Source organism: Drosophila montana, unplaced genomic scaffold (genome assembly GCF_035044405.1).
Source record: "Drosophila montana isolate Dmon_TW-CO22-7 unplaced genomic scaffold, ASM3504440v1 contig_3529_1, whole genome shotgun sequence".
Taxonomy (NCBI): Eukaryota; Metazoa; Arthropoda; class Insecta; order Diptera; family Drosophilidae; genus Drosophila; species Drosophila montana.
Window position 1 is genome coordinate 153,498 of NW_026998408.1, and position 20,005 is coordinate 173,502.

Here is a 20,005-nt window from a genome sequence, read left to right on the forward strand (position 1 = left end):
GTGCCCCTGCCCCTGCCCCGTGCCACCGTCACACTTTGGTCTTCGCATCGAAGCTGGCTTTTTGTCTGCTATTTGGCAGCCATTTTCCGTTTGCTTGGCTTTGCCAGCGCCACAGCTATCAGAGGCAGCAGCAGCATCAGCATCAGCATCATCATCATCTTGCATCTTCATCGTGATTATCATTATCCACTTCAGTGGCTTTGCCAGCTCAATAGGGGGCAAATGCCGCACAGCGAAGCGTTGCGCGTGGAAAATCAATGCGAAGCATTGCGCATACGCCGCGTGTGGCACACACATAAACAGAGGAATCGCCTTGGCATCGACTGGGGCAGACAATGGGCTTAACATTTGTTAAGCTGCTGCCTTTCAAATCTGCCATTTTGCACGCCCAACAACTGTAAATGAAACCAATGGCAACAATTCAGCTGCCTGCACTCACACACACACACACAGACACACCTACACACGCACATTTAGTTAAATATCGTGCACACTTTAAGCAATTGCCATGTCTTGTCTGCGAAGTTCACGTGACAGTAAAACAAAAGCGAAATTTAAAACGCACAAAGAGAGGGAAAAAAATTATATAGAGGCTGGACACAAAATGCACTTGAATCCAGCGATAATTGGGATAATCCCTGATGTCTTCTTTGGGCCGCACAATGGCATGCAAAGCTCAATAATGTGCTCAAAATTGGGTAAATGGGCCACAAAAAAGTGGGCGAAACAGTCAAATAATTGAATACACTAAGATTTTCATTAATATTTCAGTTAAGAAGGAAAGTAAGGTTAGTTAAAAGAGGTAGTCAGCAATCGCGTGGAACGATGGAATGGAACACAGAATTATATAGCTTGGTTGTCCATTAATATTGAAGTTATTCAGTCAGATTTTCAGTAAAGATTGAAAGTAATTTAAGTTGAAAAAGGTAACAAGCACGTGGAACGATGAAATGGAACACAAAAGGTTATAACTTAGATGTCCATTAATATTGAAGTTATTCAAGCGGATTCTCAGTTATGATGGAAAGTAATGTAAGCTAAAAGAAGTGGAGGGCGCATGGAACGATGGAATGGAACACAACATTATATAACTTAGACATCCATTAATATTGAAGTTATTCAAACGGATTCTCAGTTATGGTAGAAAGGAAGATTAGCTAAAAGAAGTAGCAAGCGCATGAAACGATGAAATGGAACACAAAGTGCTATAACTTAGATGTCCATTAATATTGCAGTTATTCAAGCAGACTTTCAGTAAAGTTGGAAAGTAAGGTAAGTTAAGAAACTTGCTTGCTTCACATGGAACGATGAAATGGAACACAAAGTTATATAACTTAGATGTCCATTAATATTTAAGTCATTCAAGAGGATTCTCATTGAAGGTGGAAATTTAGGTTAGTTATAAAATGTATTATGCGCATGGAACAACGGAATAGAACAAATAATATAAAATTTAATATAAAATATTAAGAAGAATCAGCAGGTAATCAGGAAATGCTTATAAATTCAGGGAAATCAAATATACAAACTATCGAATCGTAGAATAATGTGTGAATTGTTGTGTAGGAGGAATGCGAGTTTAATTGAAATGGTAGCAAGCGCGAGGAACAACAGAATGGAACACCGAAAGTTATGAAGCTGAACGAGAATTGTAATTAACAAGGCTTGCAGCGATTGTTCATGTGGATAAACAAACAAACAATCCTATACTCTATATAAATAAAATAGATTTAAAAATAAAAGTGCACCAAACAGAGAAAAACGAGAGTCCGGGTCAAGTTTGTGTATTGGATACCAATGACTAACTATCAGAGCTATTAATAGATATAACTACGATATATCTATAAAAAATATAAATAAAAATATTTCATTTATTTTCCGCATTAATATCTGAGTTTTAGCCACTGTTGCGCTTTGCTCTGTTGCACAATCGCAATGCCCAATTGCAATCCTTCGACTTTTCTCTACAGTTGCGTGTCCATATTGTTCGTTTGCGTGGGCCGGACCGTGTGTCTCTGTGCTGGGATTGCAAAATGTGGCTGCCATTGTCTGCAGCCCGGCAACAAACAGATATTTTGAAGTGATTTCACGCGGGTCCATGGCTGGATCGAGAGGAAGGGGCATTTCAAATGTTATAAATAGCGCGGGGGATGCACGAGTTGCGCTTTATTTGTAAGTTTCAAAGCAGCTCAAAAGGCAAAAGCCAGTTGCCAGTTGGGAGCTGTGTTAAAAAGGGTGGCAACTCGCATTATTTGCCATGGTTTTTCAGGGCCAGCCAATCGCACACAAATAAACAATCAAAGAATGTGTGGGGGAGGGGGGTTTAGTGTCAAACTGTCAAAGGCCGTTACAGTAACAGCTATGAATAACAGCAGCAACAACAGCAGCAACAACAGCAGCAGCAACAACAGCAGCAACAACAACTGTTAGCAACAACAGCAGCAACAACAACTGTTAGCAGCTAACAGGCTAAGCTTAAGCGACAGGTTGCCAGACTTTCTATGGCGGCCATTTTTGATTTGCATTACGCTTAACATTTAGCCGTGGAATGAGAGAGCGAGAGAGAGGGGGAGCAGCACGTGGTCTGTTTGCACATCGGATAATCCCGTTGCTGTCAGCTGAGGTCACTTTTCAGTTGGCCGTGCGCATTAACATTAACATAAATTGAAGTCGAGCTGCAAAAAAAAAAGAAATGCGGCGCTGCCTTTTGAAGGGTTATCTGCAGCAGCAGCAGCAGCTGCACCTGTCACAAGTGTCCCCCCGCCCCCCCCCTCTCCCTCCCTCTCCCACCCTCCTCGTGTGTGACCCGTTTTTGAAATGATTTATTTTAATTTAATCAGCTGCCAAACAGAGCAATGATAAGCACCGCGACGAGTAGAAGCAGAAGCAGAGCCAAATCCAAAGCTAAAGCCAAAGCCAAAGCAGCTCCAATTATAGCGTGCAAATCGGCAGCAAAAGCCATGAAGCAAACACGGACATATGTTGCACTCATTTCACAAACGCGGGCGGCTGCATTTGGGGCGGTCCGTCGGTCGGTCGGTCGGTCGGTCGGTCGGTTGGGCCCTGGCTCGAGTCGGCAATGGCCACATAATTGAGGGTTCAAGTAGCGTGGCTCAATTTGTGGGAGCGTTTCGCTTTATTACACACTTTCGACACGGCAACGACGACGACGACGACAAGGAGACGGGGTATATCCAGTACCTGGTATTCCCGTGTACATATGAGAGCCTAAGTGCAGGCAGTACTCATCATCATCATCATCATCATCATCATGAACAACATCATCATCCGGGTTATGAGTAAGCCAAGCGTAAGCCAGGCCAAACGCCTCAGTTACCCCTCCGCCCGCCAGTCCGTCCGTCCGTCCGTCCGTCCGTCCGTCCGCCCGCCCTGCTGCACTTCTGCTCTAATGACTGCCTAATAGCAAAATTTGCTCGGCTGCAGCTTGGCTTTCTTTTGACTTGATGTGCGCACGTTTCTTACGGCGGATTGTCGTAATAAACTTGTGTAATAGAATAAACGCCACACGGCGCAAAACAAACTCCCGTCGAGTTGCGTTTGCTTGAGTGGAATGGGTGGAATGAGAGAGCAAAGCTTGTGCTTGTCAATGCCCTTCCCAAAGGGTACCATGAATTTGTCAAAAGGAATGAGTCGGCAGGGGCCAAGCATTAATTTTATGCAGACTCAACTCTTAGAACATTTTTGAAACTTGGCCCACATCGATATAATCAACTTAAGTTTACGTAAGGGTATTTAATCTTCTTTAGTCATCGACACAAATGTGCTCTGTTGTTTTTTATTTTCTTTTTTTTTTTTTGGTTGGTTTTGGATGGCTGTCAAACACGTGCAGCTTGTTCGGCATTGGAAAAATCTTTGCTTTGAGCACGTGCACGGGATTTTACATAATCAAGCACCGGCAACTGCACGGCACGGCACACACACACACACACACACGCACACACGCACACATATGCTATGCAGTCGGTCGTATAGGGTAAATATATCATGCTTTGTATTATGAGCATACCGCACCCACCGGCCAACCCGCTGGGCCTCGGGCTCGGACCCCACCTGGCAAGGATCGTCCGCGTCCGCGTCAGCTTCTGTTTGCTCAAAAGATAGATTTTGACTTTTACAAATTTTCGCACACAGCCGCACAACCACCCGGCCCGGTCCGGCCCGGCCGTACCCAGCATGTGACCGGGTATAATAGCCTTGGCGGTGGGGTTGCCGGCACCGCCGCCGCAGGTATTTCCACGGATTAAAGCACGCAAACCGTGTCATTTGACACCACTTGGGTAATCTGAAATGCCGCCGCCGTCGCCACCACGACAACGCCCGACCGCCCGACTGTTTTGTCCGCCCGCCCCCTAAATACAATTTCAGTCCATACACTCCCCGCCCTTCCCCTTTCGCCTGCCCCAGTCTAAATTGCAAGCATATTTCTTTTTAATGACGCAAATTCTCAGTAGCAATAAGTTACAGCATTTTGTTTAAATACAATACACTTGGCCTAATGGCTATGGAGGGGGCGTGGCATCAGTTGGGGGCGTGTTTAGAAGTTGAAGCTGTATCATATTGTTCAGTATCAATTATATAGATATATGTAGACGTATATAGCTCAAGCCAGATTGAGTTTCTTAAAGCACGTGCCGAACTTTTATTTTTTAATTGAATGGGAGGTTTTTAGAGTTTTTAAGGCAAACAGATATAATGTTTTATATGCAAAAATTATAGCTAAAAGGTTTTTCTACTTCGTAAAGACAATCTCAACCAGTTGCAGCCAAATATATCAACAAACTGATCAATAAAAGTGGTTAAATAAGAAGTTAAAAGTTGATTTTATTTTTTAATTGAATGGGCAGATTTTGTATTTCTTAGGCAATCTTTTTGCTTTTATGTCAGCTCAATTTTTGTATACAAAATTATAGCTATAAAGCTTTCTACTTTTTAAAGACAATAATGTTTTATATGTAAATTATATTTAGGTTTTGCTACTTTTTAAAGACAAACTGATCAATAAAAGTGGTTAAATAAGAAGCCAATCGTTTAACATTCAGCCTACTCGTAGGCTTGAAGAAACGATCAAAGCATTTCACACCCCGCACCGAACCGCGGATCGCGAGTCGCTAATGTGCGATATATATATATATATAGTCGATGTATAGGGAAAAGTACGCCTCCAATCATGTGGCCATGGACCACCGAAATACACGCTGCGTTGGCGTTGCAGACGGGCCAAAAAACTGGGCAGCGGGCAGCGAGTCGCCATTGGCAAACAAAGCCGCGGCGGCTCTGGAGGTCGCACCTACGCCTCGGTTAGGTGTGTGTGTGTGTGTGTATGGGCATGCATATAATCAATATAAACAAAGAACGAGGCCGATCTGTGTGCTCAATCTATTAGAGCTGCGATCTTAAATACTTTTTATGAACTCCTCCATAGTCAAATAAAAAGTCAATCAAGCGCGCGCGGGGGCAAACAAATGGGCGAAACGCAATGCGTACACTGAGCGAAAAAACAGAAAACAGGAGCTGAGAATGAAAATCTTATTTTAAGTACATCAATATAAATACAAGACTCAATTGAAGATTTTCCCCATTGGACATTTTAGGCTTATTTTAAGAATATTCAAAGTAAAATGTACTTCAATTTTTAGACAGAAATCTTTATGAATTCTAGACTAGATCTTGGCTCTGGTTTTCTTCAATTTTCTCCAAGTGTCTTGGGCTTGCTTTGAAGTGAAGTCCCAGTATGTTCTCAGGGCGCAAATCTCAGGTATTTTTTCGTCAGAACAATGTGAACATATCGCTTCCGTTTGTCAGCAGCAACTATGCCATGTTATATATATTTGCATTGGCAACCCAAATATCGACTGATCGACTGATCGAGGAATTGGCCCAGAGACGACGCCAAAGATGATAAAAATTACCACTTAATTGGACTGCCAGGCAGCCAAGCCACCCGGAGGGAGACTAGCGCTTCGAAGAGAGAGTCAACTTTAGATAAGCATCTAATTTATGGCAGCGCCTGTGCCGGCCGTGTGATCATGAAAGATCCTCCACGCACGCAGGTAGACAGCTCCGCACCTTTTTCTTATTCTGCTGTAGCCAAATATTTGTGCTGAAATATACTCGTCGCATATATATGTATATGTTCTTTAATAAACGGCTACCGAATTTCGCATTTCGCATTTCCTGTGCAGCAACATCATCGATTTGAGGGCCGGCTTATTGCTATAATTTGGCCGGCAATTTGGCTAACGCATTGTGTCATTACGACGCCCTCGGCTCGGCAGAGTATTGACGTGGCTTTCGTCATCATTTCAGGTGTGTGTACGTGCCGGCATTTCTTTGGGGGGGGGGGACCGGCGAGGACTGGGACAAATCCCACGACAAGTTAGGTTGCCCATGAAATCGAAAAGCCGGCAATGATCATGCAAAAATTCTCAACGTACAATCAATAAAATGTTGACGATTTAATTTAACGCTGACGCATCCGATACTCTATGCACAATTTGGACACTGGCCTTAAGGCCGCCAAACTACGGCAACTGGTTTCGGTCTCTCTTTATTTGTTTTGTTGTTGTTTTGTTGTTGTTTTGTTGCTTTTTTTGGGAGCCCCAAGACCAGTAGCAAACGGAAGGAGGAGGCCTGTCAGCCGGCAACAAAGTAACTTAATTTACACTACCGACGCCCCAGAAAGTGTACAACAATTGTTCCAAACACCCTGTAACTGAATGTGGCATCAGTTGGGGCATATTTGGGCTTATATATATATATACTCAATACTAGAAATATGCAAGTACTGTAAACTGGCCTAAAAGCGAATAGTTGTAGCTAAAGCAATAAATTCCAAAATCTTCAAAAATAACCCTTACAAAAAGTCAAATTACAGGGTACAACTTGTGAATATTAATTGATCAAAATTATATTTTATATGACATGGAAATTATACAAAATTGTCAGCTCAAGTCTAGCAAAAAAACTTCTTGATTTATTTGTAAAGCATTCCCAACTAATGCAAGATTAATTACAGGGTATGTTAACTGATGAAAATTATATTTTATATGACCAGAAAATCACACAACTAGTGTCAGCTCAAGTCTAACAAAAATACTTCTTGATTTATTTGTAAAGCATTTCCAACTAATGCAAGATTAATTACAGGGTATATTAGCTGATGATATTAGATGACCTGATATTTTGATGATGATATTTTATATGACAATTAAATTTAATAACTATTTCAGCTCAAGTCTAACAAAAATACTTCTTGATTTGTTTTTTAAGCATTCCCAACTAATGCAAGATTAATTACAGGGTATATTAACTGATTCTATTCTATTTTATATGACCAGAAAATTACACAAAAAGTTCAGCTCAAGGTCTAACAAAAATACTTCCTGATTTATTTGTAAAGCATTCCCAACGAATGCAAGATTAATTACAGGGTATATTAACTGATGAAAATTATATTTTATATGACAAGAAAATTACACAAAATTGTCAGCTCAAGTCTGATTTATTTTGAAAGCATTCCCAACTAATGCAAGATTAATTACAGGGTATCTCTGATGCTTTCTATAGCTTATAGCTTCATTCCATGTGCTGCAACGTGCTCATGACGTGGTCACAATTATTATTACGATTTCTTCATTTTTGATTATTATGCTTAGTGTACTATATACATACATATATCATTGTTGTTTAGTGTCCATTGTTGTTAATCATTGTGCGCGACTTTATTCACACTTTCTTTCTCGCTGTTTATTGTGATAGACTTTTTCTTTGCCCCCGCTTTATCAGCCGTAATCACAACAAAATTGTACAAACACACACACACATAAAATAAATAAATTATTTTTTTTTATGTGGTTTTAGTTTTTTATTTCTGTTTTTGACAGACAGCGAGAGTTGCCAGCTGTTGGGACTCCCAGAAAGTGTTTGTTTTTTTTTGTTGTTCGGCAAAAGCCTCAAAAAGTCAGCGGACGTGGCCCACAAAAGAGGCGCTGCTTGTGGCTAACTCATTTAAGTCCAGGCTAATTACAATTAGCTCTTGTTTACCCATAAACAAACCAACAAATATGCTCAAGAGTTTTCGGGCCATTAACAGCACACATCTATATATATATAGATTTATTTGGACTAGCCCGGGCGCAACCCCTAACTCTTGCCCTTTATTAAGCGCGGCATCCGTGGAATATGTATAAAAGGGGTATATTGCTTTTTTGCAAATGTGTGCAATAGGCAAAGGTAGGCAAATCGACGCCATATAGTTTATATCTTTCTGATCGGGAGGACTTATCTATATCAGCACTATATCTTCCTCTCAATTGGAAATATTGTTAAGAATCAATTTAAAGACTCAGTTTCTCAAGCATAACCAAAAAATTGTTAGAGCTGACTATAGTATTTATTTATTCATTAATTTATTTATTAATTAATTTACTTTTTTATTTATTTATTTATTAACCATTGCTGGTAGCTTTCAGGTTATCTTTAATTGACTAATATTATCTTAAACTAAAGAAAAATATGAAAATATAAAATAAAATAGTTTTAAGGAAAGATTTCTTTAAGCTTTTGTTTAAAATGAGCGCCATTGGCGAAATCGAAATACATTTAACGATTAAGGAAGCTTCACTTATTGGGCAAAGAGTATCTCCAGGTCGGCCTAGATACCGCTCACTTGTTTATTTACCTCTTTTTTTTTTGGCTCAATTGAGACATCAGTGCGACGTATGACGTTTATTTAATTCGAAGTAATGATTTCATCGCGCTCCGTGTAATCGATAAGCATCTACAAATACAAACAAAAAACAATGCAGCACACACAAACACACACGCACACATCTGGAGTCAAGGGGGGGTGGGGTGTGTGCTCATTGCATAGTTTAAGGGCAGAGGGTCGCGCACTTGAGATAATCGCCTTAGGGTTGTTTTTAGGTCGCGTCCACGGCGGGTACCCGTTGCCACGTACCATAAACGATCCTGTAATTTTCATGTCCTGCACACACACAAACACACACACAGACACACACACACGCCCAGAGGGAGCACAAAGGCCATTGTTGTTCATGTCGATTATTATCGCGGCAATGAGCAAAACTATTGCCGACACATGTATCCGTTTATTTGTCATGACTTTCGGTAGCCGGGCACCCGGCCCTGCTTCGGTGAGTCCCTCAGGACAGTCAACCCCTGCCCTACCTCCCCTTCTGGCTATGGTAAAGCTTTCTGACATATTGTCTGCTAATCAGTTCCGCCGCAAAAGGTTCGCTTGCCAACTTGATGAAATCCTTTAGCGCTCCCCTGACAATATGCGCGCGCGCGCCTCTAAACGAGCAATCGCTCCGCACTGACATGCCGCATAATTTCAATTAGGGTTGTTTGCCCTAAAATCACCCAAAACCAAACCAAACCACCCACCCAACCCCCATAACGAACCACGCACCATTGCCGGGGCGTTGTTGGCACACGCTTTAGAGCGCATTATCGCAGTCATAACTCAATTTGACACTGGGCCCCTCTCTCCCCAGCGTCAGCCAGAGCGTAAAGCGAATCACGACCAGAACTGACCACTTCATTAAGATTGTGTGTGCCCAACAACCCGTTGATGTCGCTAATCAAATCAAATACTTGAACATATGTCGCCTCATATAACACTGAGCAGCACTGGCTATGATATACAAAGCCATACGCCTCATATGACACTAGACAACACTGGTTACGATATACAAAACTCTGACATTTTAGACTAAGCCAAAGAACTTGTAGTTTTAGATAGATAAGTTATATAATTATGTCGCCTCATACAACACTAGACAACACTTGCTACGATATACTTAGCCCTGACATCCGCCTCATATGACACTGCCGCCTCGTAACACTGGTTACGATATACAAAACTCTGACATTTTAGACTAAGCCAAAGAACTTGTAGTTTTAGATAGATAAGTTATATAAGTATGTCGCCTCATATAACATTAGGCAACACTGGCTACGATATACTTAACCCTGACATCCGCCTCATATAACACTAGACAACACTGGGGACTATATACAAAACTCAGACATTTAAGACTAAACTGAAGAAGTTGTACTTTAAAAATAGATAAGTTACATAAGAATGTCGCCTCATATAACACTAGGCAACACTGGCTACGATATACTTAGCCCTGACATCCGCCTCATATAACACTGGACAACACTAGCTAAGACATACAAAACTCAGGCATTTTAGACTAAACTGAAGAAGTTGTACTTTAAAAATGGATAAGTTATATAAGAATGTCGCGTCATGTAACACTCTACAGCACTGGTCGTGATATACAAAGCCATCCGCGTCATAAAACACTAACCCACACTAGCTGCGATATACAAAGCTCTGGCATCCTCTTATGACTATCGAATCTAAAGAAATTGTAGTTTTAAATAGATAAGTTATATAAGAATGTCCGCTCATATAACACTGGGCAGCACTGGCAAAGATATAGTAAACTCTGCCATTCGCCTCGTGTAACACTAGACAACACTGGCTATGACATAGAAAACTCTGGCATTTCAGACTAGGCTATCGAAACTAAAGAAATTGTAGTTTTAGATAAATAAGTTATATAATCATGTCGCCCCATGCAACACTATACAACACTGGCATCCGTCTCGTATAGCACTAGACAACACTGGTCATGATATGCAAAACTCTGGCATCCTCTTTTGACTATGAAACTAATGAAATTGTAGTTTTAGATGGATTAGTTATCTAAGTTTTCCTTTCGATCGAGGAAGAAATGCCGGCTGGAATGTTTCTTGAAAAAGTAGGTTGCTGGCTCAAATTGCAGGCTGGCTTAAGGATATATTTGTATGCATGTGTATATGTATGTGGTTAGTTAATTTTAATTATGTCAAACGAAACGTTATGAGCTTGCATAGATGTCAGTTCGCCTGACTAAAAGACGGAAAAGGTCGCCGGTTCAAATTCATGAGCATTTTGCCATGTTTCTATTTGTATTTATTATTTTATTTATGCATATATATCCCTGTCTACTTCACAAATTTTGTTAGTCTGTGTTAAACCGTTAAATCGCTTCTAACCTAAAACTATGAACATTTCGATTAACTGCCGCTCCCCTTCCCGCAACCTGGCAAACTTGACTTTTTGCAGTGCCGTCCCGAGTTACGTGCGCGGCATGTAATCATTTTTTATGACAACGCCGCAGGAATTATGGCAGCCAGGCACTCGGCATGTGCCTTGGGGACACATAAAAGTTGTCGTTGTACACGGATCTCGTGCCATAAGGACAAAGAGTCAATCTGCAGCAGCAGAAGCAGCAGCAGTAGAATCATTGCCAATCGGCATTGGACATCGTGTTTCACTCACAAATTAGGACCCAGGGGATCAAATTATTTAAAAAGACGGCGCGCTCAAACTGTAACCATAGAGACTCGTAGCGACATCGAAGACTAGGAGCTAAACTTCGACAAGACTTTTGTGCACATTTGTCTAATGGCTCGCATGTGTCGCCCATTTTTATGGGGCGGCTGTTGGAAAAATTGGCCAAGCCATATTTGGCCCCATAACGGCGGTTTTCTTGCGCGTATTCCCGATTCCGAGAGCTGTTTTGACAAATGTTTGATTCTAATTTGGCATCTCGACAAAAGCCAACTCGAACTTGATTGATTTTACAGCAAATATGGGCATGGGCAGAGGCAGTTGCGGGGGGGAGTTTTAAATAATTTAAATGTTTATGAAGGCGCTAAAATATACGCAAATTTGTCTTTCTCACGGACGGGACATGGGGGGAAAACTGATGAGGAAATTAAGAAGCAAACAACTTGGAGCGGGCTTTAGTCTATTACATATATATATATATATATAAATATATATCTATTGCGTTTATCAGCTCATTAAAATCGGTTGTGCTTTTCAATATATATATCTAATATATGTTATATATTTTTGTTATCGAATAGAATTAAATTTGAATTACATTAAATTTCTTGTCTAAAATATGAGCCAAAAAAATAGTACTAATATATTTAAATTAATATCTATTGCGTTTATCAGCTCAGTTGTTCTTATCAATATAAATGTCTATAAATATAAATTACAAATCCAAAGGGGGGCAAAAATAAGAAGCAAATATTTTGTGGACCAAGCAAAGCTGGCCAATACCCTTTAGTCTGATATATATCTATTGCATTTATCAGCTCATTAAAATCAATATATATCTAACCTGAAGATCTGCGCTATCAAATAGCTAAGAGTTGTATTCTAAACTGTCAAACAAAGCGCATTCAAAGGACCTGGCAAATAAGCGCCTGGCAACGCGTGTGTGTTGTGTGTGTGTGTGTGTGTGAGTGTGTGTGTGTTGTTTTTTAAGCCCATGTAAGCAGCTCATTGAGCAACAAAAGCAATGCGATAACACACAAAGCACAACACGGTTGCAGTTGCACTAAAGTCGCACTCATTAATGCCAGTGTCAATGACAATGGGCAAGGGCGAGGGGAAGGGAAAGGGGACTGTGTGTGTGTGTGTGTGTGTGTGTGTGAATGTTAGCGAACGTGTGCCGGTCATTTTGGCTTGAACTTCTTTAATAGACAATGCGAATGCAGACGAGCGGGCGTGGCATGCGTGCGAACCCGTCTCTCTACCTCTCTCCCTCTCTCTCTCTCCCTCTCTCTCTCTCTCTCTTATTCTCTCTCTCTCTCTGTCTGTCAGGGCCAGTCTCGTGTCGCCGTCCCCGCCGGGCTACCGTGTACTCGTGCGTGTAACGCATCTGAAGTGATTTGTAAACAAATTAAAGGCGTGCACGTGTCGTCCTCGTTAAGCTACCGCTACGTCGGACTCCCAGCCGCCCCGCCCCTCCCCTCCCCTCCTCCGCCCAGGCCCCTTGCTGCCAGCGGATGCGGCTGCGGATGCGTGTGCGTCTGATATCAACTACAAATGCTGCAATGAGCTTTGCGGTGGGCGGTGGGCGATGGGCGGCGGCAGTCAACAGTCGACAGTCGGTTGGTCGTTTTGTTGCGATACCCTTTCAAAGAGTATCATAATTTTGTCATTAGATATGTAACGCATAGAGGGGGGGAAATCTTTTATAGAGTATATATACATATACTTAATCAGTATCAAGAGTCGTTAAAAAAACTTGGAAACATGGATATCGGCCAGATCGGAACACTATATCATATATCTGATTGGTTGATTGTTGGCATACTATATATTTTTAAATATCTTGACCAAACTTGGCAAGTCTTAACAATATTAGACTACTTTATCGTATAGCTGTCTAGGAAGAATCGGTCGAAACATATATATATAGATCAAGCTTTGTATTTACTACCCAATAATAATAATACCCTGTCTATTAGAGTATTTCAACTTCGGCCTGCCATAGATAGTCGTTCGCTTTTGTTTGTCTTTCGGTTTGTTCAACACATTTGCATTTAACGCTCATAAGTAAGCGTATCGCAATTATCAGATGCTGTAATCAATGGCAGAGAGAGGGAGAGAGAGAGGGTTGCGGGGGAAGGGAGGAGTTGCAGCTCGAAGAATCGTGTGGTTTTAACTTTTAGCCATGCTCCATAAGCCAATCTCTTTGATCATATTTAATTAGCGCGTGCTGTAAGAGTCGAGTGTGCTTGTGTGTTTTTTCTCTGCTGTTGCGTTGATTGTTTGATTTAATCACATTGAAGTCGGGTGGGAAAATCATTCAAAGCATTCAAATCGAATCGTAATACATATGCTGACAATCATGATAGCTGCCAGGTGAGTATTTGCCTGAGCTGAAGAGGAAGGGCTTATGGAGCGAACTTTGAAAATCTTGCTTAACATATGCCAAAAGCTTTTAATTCAAGTTATATGAGAATCATAATAAATCATGACTCTTTTTAATGCTAACATTGAACTATTTGTGTTGATTTTAAGCCGTAAAGGAAAAGATTATACACCCAAAGCTAAGCTTCAACAAGATATCAACAAGAATCTTAGCTCGTAAAAAGCCAAACTATGTATTTAAAATCTTGTAATACCCAAGCTAAATGAGTCGTGCCACGGGCAAGGCCGGGGTATACCCTCAAATATCCTTTATAGACATAGGTCAAAATTTCCCGACCCCATAACTCGGTCAAAATTCAACCGATTTCCATCAGGTTTGGCTCTTTCTTCATGGTTTGGCCTATTTATCAATTTGGCATCAAAATCTGAGAACACTATTTTTGGTCCAAATTCATGTGGAAATGGTACCCTATATACCCTACACAGACATAGGTCAAAATTTCCCGACCCCATAACTTGGTCAAAACTCAACCGATTTCCATCAGGTTTGGCTCTTTCTTCATGGTTTGGCCCCTAGATCAATTTGGCATCAAAATCTGGCAACATTATTTTTGGTCCAAATTCATGTGGAAATGGTACCCTATATAATCTACACAGACATAGGTCAAAATTTCCCGACCCCATAACTTGGTCAAAACTCATCCGATTTTTATCAGGCTTGGCTCTTTCTTCATGTTTTGGCCTTTATATCAAATAAGCATCAAAATCTGGCAACATTATTTTTGGTCGAAATTCATGTGGAAGTGGTACCCTTGTATGTATGTATATCCTATATACCCTACACAGACATATGTCAAAATTTCCCACCCCCATAACTTGGTCAAAACTCAACCGATTTCCATCAGGTTTGGCTCTTTCTTCATTGTCTGGCCTCTAGATCAATTTGGCATCAAAATCTGGCAACTTTATTTTTTAGTCGAAATTCATGTGGAAATGGTACCCTATATACCCTACACAGACATAGGTCAAAATTTCCCGACCCCATAGCTTGGTCAAAACTGAACCGATTTCTATCAGGTTTGGCTCTTTCTTCATGGTTTGGCCTCTAGATCATTTGGCATCAAAATCTGGCAACATTATTTTTGGTCCAAATTCATGTGGAAATGGTACCCTTGTATATCCTATATACCCTATACAGACATGGGTCAAAATTTCCCACCCCCGTAACTCGGTCAAAACGCAACCGATTTCCATCTGGTTTGGCTCTTTCTTCATGGTTTGGCCTCTAGATCAATTTGGCATCAAAATCTGGCAACTTTATTTTTTAGTCGAAATTCATGTGGAAATGGTACCCTCAAATATTCTATATTGAGATAAGTTAATATTCCCCATCTCCATAACTTGGTCATATCTCATCCGATTTTCTAAGTATAGCAACATTATTCTTGTTGTATATAAACAATTCATAGCATTTGCTAGTGAAAAACTTTACGCCAAAGAAAAAAATCAAAAATTGTTCATTGTAAAGACAATAATAAAGCTCACTTGACACGCCCCCGACAATCGTTTCAAAGACCACATAGCCTGCTCAACTCCCCTCCCCCCAAAAAAAAAAGAAAGTACACATTGAATCCACCATCTTATATTTAATATGCGCACATGCCTCGCCCAATACCCTTTTGTGGCCCCAGGCAGTCGCCATTTGTGCCTGAGCCGGCATTCAAGGATCAAAGCAAGGTGGAGAGAGGAGAGAGGAGAGAGGCAAAAAATAAGTGGACGAAAAAAAAACCTATGGAACACACTCTGCGAGTCTTTCGCTTTCAGATTCTTTCAGTAGTCAATGATGCTAGGCAACGAATTGAAAAATCCGAAGCTCACGAAATTGTACACAATTTTCTGTCTATTTAACTTTGATGGTTATGGTTAGCAGGGGCGGGGGTGAGGCAAGGGAAGGGGGAGAGAGAGGGGGCGGGCTGGTTTCAAGGGGTAGTCAACATGGCGTCTGTTGAAAATCCTTTTTGCCCAGCGCCCACATAAAGAAACATAAAAACCATTTCGCTCTTTGAAACTTGGGCACACACACACACACACACACACACAGAGACAAAGCTGGCTGCTGTAAAGGAATTGAAGCTGATGCCACAGCCCCTCGTCCCGCCCCGCCCAGCTGCTGGGCATCGGCAGGGGCTGGGGTTTGTGGCGGCAGGGTTGTCAAAGTTTACGTTTCACTTCGAGTGTGCGGTGTGTGCGGCGTTTTGCCTGCTGTTTTGTTTGCTGTTGCTGCTGCTGCTGCTTTGTGCCAGCACGAGGCAGGATCACAGCCCAGGCCAAGTATCTAGAAGTGTGTGCGTGCGTGTGTGCGCGTGTGTGTGTGTGTGTGTATGAGTGGGCATGCCCTATAAAAGCAACCTTTTGGTGTTTCAAAAGTACACAAAAACTACTGCGACGGCAAAGGCGACTCTGTGTACGTGTGTGTGTGTGTGTGTGTGTGTGTGTGCAGGAACCACAGTTACGTAAATACGAAAATCCGATATTACGTTTCCACTTCTCGACGCGCGCACGTGTGTGTGTGTGTGTGTGTGTGTGCTTGTTACACAAGTGCTGCGCTTTGGCGTTGCACTCAAAAAAAAGAGAGCGAGCGAAAGACAGAGAGAGAAGGAAAAAAAAACACGACAGCAACAAAAACTTTGCACGCAAAACCAAAGCCCTCGTTTCGAATCCTTTTAGAAAATATATATTTTATACAAACGCACACACATATACATACATATATACCACGTGCAGCATGCAACGTGCCCCAAACGTGGCAGCTGATTCAAAACAAAATGTTGAAATGGCAAATTCTACGGCCAAAGACAAGTAAAACTCAAGTCTCGGTTTTTCGGCGGCCCATCGTATTGGTGTAGGTGCATGTGTGTGTGTGTGTGTGTGTGTGAGTGTGTCTTTGAGTGTGTGTGTGTGTGAGTGGGTGCGCCTGCCACACCCAATACAAAACGTGCCAGGAAGCTGCCTATGAATACCAGAAGCCTCGCAAGAAACGACAACAAAATCAAAAAAAAACGTCTCCGATTGAGTGTTCACGACTGAGCGATACCCTGGAATTACAGCAGCAGCAGCTCGACTTCGACCAGAGCTTGTTTTGACAACCTAATAGATATGATTACATTATTTTATTTGATTATATTGTAATATATTTTACATTATATAGGATTCTTCTGCTCTTATGTATTCAATTTTGCCTTAAACTACTTGAGAATTATAAGAGGATAGCTGTCTTTTTTTTTTTTTGATTTCATTATCTTGCTTCCCGTAGCTAAATAACAATCTCTAGCAACTCATTCTATTTAAAGCCTATGGCCCTTTAGCCGTATATCCCCGCGGCTCCGCCAACTGTGTAGGGTATAACAAAAATGCAAACTTCATGTACTGCAAAACGGCACAGAAAATGTTGAAGAGCATGCCCCGGGCCCGGGCCAAGCAGCACACAGCTCAACCATGGCTGAAACTGAGGCTGTGTATATATGGGGCTGGCCAAGGGCAGGGCACATAGAAGGGGGAGGAGAGGCATAGAGACGACGCCGAGAAGGAGGAGGACGACGACGACGACGACGACACCACCTTTGTAACTTTCCGCAGACATTCAACACTTTCGAGCAGCAGCAGCAAATGTACTACAGAGCTTGAAAAATAAATAAATAAAAAAATAAAAGAATAAAAATAAAAAGCAAAAAGCAAATACGAGTGCGAGGCAGCGCAGTTGCAGTTGAAAGAAAAGAAGAGGAAAAAAGACTTGCAAAAGATTGCAGCACATTGTTGTTTAACGCTGCTGCAGCTAGTTGTTGTTGTTGTTGTTGTTGCTGTTGTTGTTGTTGTTGCTGATGTTGTTGTTGTTGTTGTTGTTATTCACAATTGCCAGCGCACACAACAAGCTAAAAGTCGGCGCTCACTCGACTATATGTTGGTTTTGTTTGTTTATTTGTTATATGCGCGTTGATGTACAAACATGCCACACACACTCTCACACACACACTAACACACACACACACAGAGAGAGAGAGCAGGTGTATATGCCTGGCCCCCTTTTTGAAAGGGACTGCACATGCCCAGCACTTTTGAATTTTTATTCTGAAATGCGAAACTCAATGACAGCCATCGACAACGACAGCAACAACAAACGACGACAACCAACGACAACGTCAACAGCAGCAGCAGCAAAAGCAGCAAAAGCAGCAAAAGCAGCGACTGCAGCAGCACATCCTCGCAGTAGGAGCTGAAGCAGAGGCGGAGGCAGGGGCGGAGGCAGGGGCGGAGGCAGCCCGCCCGAGACACAGCGCCATTGTGGCATAAAAATCACATTGTCAACTTGAGAGCATCTATCAATTCTTTTAATTGATCCTTCTCTCCTTTATAAATACCCTCGCCGAGGGTATTATAAGTTTGTCTCGCAAGTAGACATCTGCGAATAAAGTATAAAGTATAACAGCCGAGTCGATAAAGATATATCCGTCTGTAGTCGCAGCTGAATCGGGCTACTTTATCATATAGCTGCCATAGGAACGATCGGTCGAAAATAAGAACTTGTAAGGAAAACTTTATGCTTTTCAAGATATTTGAACCATACTCGGCATTAACTATCTTCCCTGTGCTTCTTAGATACGAGCAGAGCATTCCGAGCATTATGAAAAGGTTCGTTCTGCAAGGGTATTAAATCTTCGTTATGCCCAAGATAGCCCTTCTTTTTCGTTTTACCTCGCCGTGCATAAAAAATGAATGTAGTCATATGGAAATATGAATAGCGGCTGCATCGAGATACATCTACATATTCGCCCCGCTGAATAATTGCAAAGCTTCACATTTCCATTCTGGTCGCATGGGAGTGGCGAAAGGGGGGAAGGGGGGTTGGCGAGTTCTTGACTCTAATATTGGGCAGCCTAAGCTTAAGAAAATTGCAAATACTTATCTGCATTTCATTGAGTTTTCCAGTGTGCACTTAATTAAAAGCAGAAAAAGCACTCGGCTGATTAATTAGTTATGTCAAATTCTCTTTTGATCGTTTTTTTTTTGAAGAAAAAAAATTAAATCGAAGTGAAACATTTTTTCTTTGAGAGACTTTCATGGCGGGCCTTGTTACTTGTTACTTATTTATGAAATATTTTACATAGATTGAAAACGAGAAATGTTCACATTTTTGAAAAAATAATTTAAAATAGATATATTTTCACCCCAACATTGTGGTTATGCCCAAAAAATGCTCTTTAAAATTTGCTTAATATTTAGTTTATTTTTTTTCGTGATATTTCTTTATTCACAATGCCTTTAGTTTCTGTCGTATAACATATATTAACCGGAATGTGAACCCTTCCCTATATATTCCTATGTGTCACATTACAGTTATAATTTTATTTAAAGAGAGAGTTTTTCATGTCAATATTCCTAGTACATTATTCAGGTACATTATTATTAACCAGGCTCAGTGGCAATTATTAAACTTTACTTTACCTTACTTTACACCACATGCTGTCCCCCTTTCTCTCCCCCCTCTCCCTCTCCTGCCGCACATAGCCGACATTTAGGACATTTCTTCTAATTTATAGCCCCAGTAAAATGTGCTGTAAAGTTTATTTAACTTGTTAATTGTGCGTTACCTACGTTAAGTTTTCGAAAGAACACTCGTGCTTATGTAAAACATTTAACAGCGTACTTTGCCAAATGTTTAAAAGATTTCACTTCAAGTCACATACATAAAGAGCTTACCTTATATACAATACAGTACAATACAATATATGTACATGTTTATATATGTGTTCGCATTTTTTGAAGAAAAATAAACCGAATAAGAAAAGCTGACAATGCGAATCCGATACTTACGGCCAAAAGAGCCCCCAAACCCTAAGCTTCCCCCCCATCCCCAAAATTGTTCTATAAGCCATCAAAGCAATACAACAACAACAAGAACAGCAACAACAACAACAACAACAACAATGCGGCAGAAGAGGTAGCAGAAAAGAAATCGACAGCGAACGCAACAAAAAACTTTAAAGCAAAAAACCCACCAAAAAAAAAATAAAGAAGACGAAGTTATAATAAATGAATAAGAAAAAAAAATATCATAAAATGCCCAGAGAGAAAAAAATCTAAATAAATAAGACCTGCTCGATTTTCTTCAAAACTTTTTGTTGTTGTTGTTGTATTCTGTGCCTTTTACAGCAACGGCGAATGAAGGAGGGC